At 50.8% G+C, this 4319-nt stretch overlaps 1 protein-coding gene across 2 annotated transcripts in view; it reads left to right on the top strand.

Annotated features, from left to right (window-relative positions):
• The first annotated feature begins 155 nt into the window (after positions 1–155).
• LIG1 (DNA ligase 1) overlaps positions 156–4319 on the top strand; it is a 56020-nt gene continuing 51856 nt past the window's right edge. The window contains exon 1 of one of the 2 annotated variants that reach the window (XM_033223848.1): positions 156–514. The gene's annotated coding sequence lies outside the window, so the exon portion shown is untranslated. Of the gene's footprint in view, positions 515–998; positions 1112–4319 lie in introns of those variants that run through there. The other variant, XM_033223849.1, reaches the window with a different exon arrangement.

Here is a 4319-nt window from a genome sequence, read left to right as displayed (position 1 = left end):
TCCCCAAGATGTGCACCCTTCCCGCCCCTCCCCACTCACCTACCCGCCCCGGAGCGGCGTCCACCTCCCACAATGCCCCGCGCCCAGGCCTGGCCCGGCCCTTGCTCCCGGGATGCCCCGCGCGGTCTCCCGCCTCTCTTCCCGCCGTGCCTCGCGCGGGCGCTTCCACCAATTCTTCCTCCTTCCCTGCCAGTCACTCCTCAGACCCTCAGCCACACCCGCTCATCCAGGGCGAGGGAAAGCTCGGGACATTTTCCCAGTGTGCTCTGCGGGAGGGCTCGCCCCACTTCACCCCTTTTCCCGCCCTCCTCCCATTCGGGAGACTACGACTCCCAGTGTCCTCCGCGCGACGGCGGCGGTGCGCACGGTGCCCAGGTCCCGCCCCTAGGCTCTGCCCCGCCCCCGCCCGCCGACGTCTGCGCGCGAATGCCGTGGCGCGAACTTGGGACTGCAGAGGCGCGCCCGGCGGATCTGAGTGTGTTGCCCGGGCAGCGGCGCGCGGGACCAGCGCGAGGCAAGTGGGGCCGCCCGCGAGCAGATGGGAGACGGAGGGCGGCGGGCGCGCCGAATGCCTGGGGTCCATGCTTCGCCATGTCGGGGTGTCTGCAGAGGAGCGGGCGTGGGGACGCTGAGGCTGCCGAGAGCGCGGTAGAGAGGGAAGATCGCGGGCTGCGGGCCGCCGGAGGGTGCAGAGAGATGTCCCCCAGAGGGAGAGGGGCCAGGTAGAGGGTAGACGACAGATAGAGACAGTTGGACAGGGCCTCTGAGAAGAGGCCTCGAGGGGCGAGTTCACCTGGAAGGGGGAGGGGCCAAATGGAGCTGAGGGGCGGGGCCGGGGAGGAAAATTGTGTGTGGGCGGAGCCAACCTGAAATAGGACGACCCCCCCGAGGGTCGTGGCCATCTGGAAGGGGCAGGGGCTGAAGGGAGCTGAGGGGCGGGGCCTGGGAAAGATTGCGTGTGGTCGGGGCCACCTGAAATGGGGAGGTGCCGAGGGGCGGGGCTGGCCGAGGACCGGACGTGCTGAGGGCGGGGCCATCTGAAAGGGGCGGGGCTAGAGGAAGGTAAATTGCAGGCAGCAGCATCACCTGAAAGGAGTGGGCCGTACTGGAGGTAGGTGATGTCAGGGAGAGGTCACTGGTAAGGTCCAGGTCTAGGTAAAGGGCTCCCAAAAGATAGAGAATCATCTGAATGGGGAGAAGTCTGGCCTAATGTATGCTTGATAAAGGGGTGGAGCTTACCTCTTGTTTTTACTTTTTATTTTGAAATAATTATAGATTCAAGGAAGTTGTGAAAATAGTATATCCGTCTTCCCCTAATGGTGACATCTTATGTAGTCCCAATATCGAAACCAGGAAATTGACATCAGTACAATTCTGTTGACTAGATTACAGACCTTGTTCAATTTTCACCAGTTTTTGTGTGTGTGAGTTTGATTGTGTATCTGTGTGCCTGTGCAGTTTGATCCCTTGTATAGATTTGTGTAACCTCCATCATAATTGTGATATAGAACAGTTCCCTCTCCACATAAGAACTCCCCAGGCCCCTGACAACCACTAATGTGTTCACCATCTCTAGTTTTGTCATTTGGAGAGTGTTATGTAAATGGAATCGTATATTATTAGGATGTGACCTTTTTTCCACTCTGCACAATGCCCTGGAGATCGACCCAAGTTGTTGCTTGTATCGGTGCTCTGTTTCTTTTTATCACTGAGTACTGTTTCATCCTCACTTGATATTTTTCCTGTCATTTCTTCATTTTGGTAACTGTTTTATTGAGATATAATTCACAAACCATACAGTTTGCCTATCTAAAGTGTACAAGTCAGTGGTTTTTAGTTTTTGCACTGAGTTGTGCAGTTATTACCATGATCGATTTTAGGATATTTTTATCACCCCCCCGGAAAAAAATTCCCATACCTTTTATCCATCATTCATTTCACTTTAACCCTGAACAATATTCCACCATATGGTATTCCAGTAATTAGGGAACCGGTTCCCTAAGGGTAGACGTTCCACCAGTTTCCAGTCTTTTCTCATTACAGTTGGTGCTGCAGCAGGTAACTTTGTGCCTCACTTGGTCCACCTGTGAGGGTCTCTGTGGGCCAAATACACAGAAGTGGGGTTGCCATTCTGATAGAGATGCCAGGTGGTCCTCCAGAGGCATCAACCAGTTTGTTTCCCCCAACTCAGCAGTACACGGAGTTGAGAAGCCAGCCTTGAGTACCGTGGTAAGGAGGAAGGAACATGGGCTTTGGAGCCAGCCACACGGGGGTTTGAAGCCTTGCCTGAACCCCAGCTGTGTCCCCCTGTCCTCAGTGCCTTCGTCTATGAGGTGGGGGTGATCACACCTGTCTTGGAGGGCTGACTTGAGGATTGAGGGTATTTGAGAATGTGATCAGCCTGTCAGGCATAGAGCAGGCTTCCCAGTAAACGCTTGTTTCTTTCTCCTTCCCTTGCAACTCAGTCTGGTGGTTAAGAGGTGAGCTGTGAAGCAGGCAGACACCTGGGGTGGAACGTACTAGAGATGCAGGTTAAGTTCCTTTAAAAACCCCTCTGTGCCTTAGTTTCTGTAACAGAGTTGTTGTGGAGAGTCAGTATAATTGAGAATGTAAAGTACCTAGCTAGGTGAGCGCTCAGTAGTGGTCGTAATCATTTTCTTTGCCCTCAGGATTTTGGTGGCTTAAGTCCCTAACCTGCTTTCTTTGTGAACTGTTTGGTTGAAGCATTGCGTATTTCCTGCTCCCCAGCTAGCCCTGAGAAACCCTGTTTGGAAGTTGCTGAGTTTGTTTTTTTCTCGCTCTGTCGCCCAGGCTGGAGTGCAGTGGCACAATCTCTGCTCACTGCATCCTCCGCCTCCTGGGATCAAGTGATTCTCCTGCCTCAGTCTCCCGAGTAGCTGGGATTACAGGCGCCTACCACCATACCTGGCTAATTTTTGTATTTTTGGTAGAGACGGGGTTTCACCATGCTGGCTAGGCTGGTCCCGAACTCCTGACCTCGTGATCCGTCCGCCTCAGCCTCCCAGAGTGCTGGAATTCCAGGCGTGAGCCATGGTGCCGGCCTACTGAGTTTTTTGATTCCAAGATTGAATTTGAGTTTCTGGTGCCAGCATGTGGCAGCCGAGGCTGTGGAGAGGAGTGGAGACTTAGAGGCATGTGGTGCGGACGGAGAGTACTGATTCCAGAAAATGAAAGGGAAGCTCATGGGTTGAAGATTCCTGTGCAAAGGAAAGGAAAGTCAAAAAAACCATTCCTGTTGCCCAGGCTGGTCTCAACTCAGACAATCCACGCAGAGGTCCTGCTAGTACTTTTAAAAAATATATATTCATAATGGAAGGAAATACAGTGTAAATGATTATAAGGTGTAATTTATTTTCTTCCATTATAAATATTAAAGATGTAGAAAATATATAATTTTTTATATGTTTAATATTTATAATGGAAGAAAAGGCTCGGTTCCAATAAGAAGTTTACAAGAATAAAGTCGTCATTTCTTTCCTGTCAAACTTGAGTTCTGCTCTTGGACTTCTGGGTTCTGTGGACCCCAGATTAAGAACGCTTTCTTTTTTTCTTTTTTTTTTGACAGAGTGTTACTCTGTTGCACAGGCTAGAGTGCAGTGGCGTGATCTCACTGCAACCTCCGCCTCCAGGGTTCAAGTGATTCTTCTACCTCAGCCTTCCCAGTAGCTGGGATTACAGGTGCCAGCCACCACACCTAGCTAATTTTTGTATTTTTAGTAGAGACGAGATATCACCATGTTGGCCAGGCTGGTCTCGAACTCCTGACCTCAAGTGATCCACCCGCCTCGGCCTCCCAAATTGCTGGGATTATGGGGGTGAGCTACCACGCCCGGCCTAGGAACCCTTTCATTAGTGTTACTCTAAACTGTGGAAGCTCCAGTGACTGTTATTGATTTCATTAAATAATAGACTTTTTAAAAAAGTATTTAATTTTTAAAAATATATTTTGAAGGGGTAATGGATTCTGATTGTTCTGCCTGCAAAAGCATGCGTGTTAAAAAAATCTCCCTACAGTGTCTGTCCCTCCTCAGGCGACAGCATCACCAGTTTTTTGTCTTCCAACAGAGATGCTCTGTGCATATACAAGATATGTGGATACATTTACAGTCTTTCTTTTTTTTCTTTTTCTTTTTTTTTTTTTTTTTTTTCCGAGATGGAGTTTCACTCTTGTCCAGACTGGAGTGCAGTAGCACAGTCTTGGCTCATTGCAGCCTTCGCCTTCCGGGTTCAAGCGATTCTCCTGCCTCAGCCTCCAGAGTAGCTGGGACTACAGGCGCTCGCCACTGCGCCTGGCTAAT

Source organism: Trachypithecus francoisi, unplaced genomic scaffold (genome assembly GCF_009764315.1).
Source record: "Trachypithecus francoisi isolate TF-2019V2 unplaced genomic scaffold, Tfra_2.0 Lachesis_group12, whole genome shotgun sequence".
NCBI lineage: Eukaryota > Metazoa > Chordata > Mammalia > Primates > Cercopithecidae > Trachypithecus > Trachypithecus francoisi.
The sequence above is the reverse complement of the archived record's forward strand: the minus strand, read 5'-3'. Positions and strand labels throughout refer to the sequence as shown.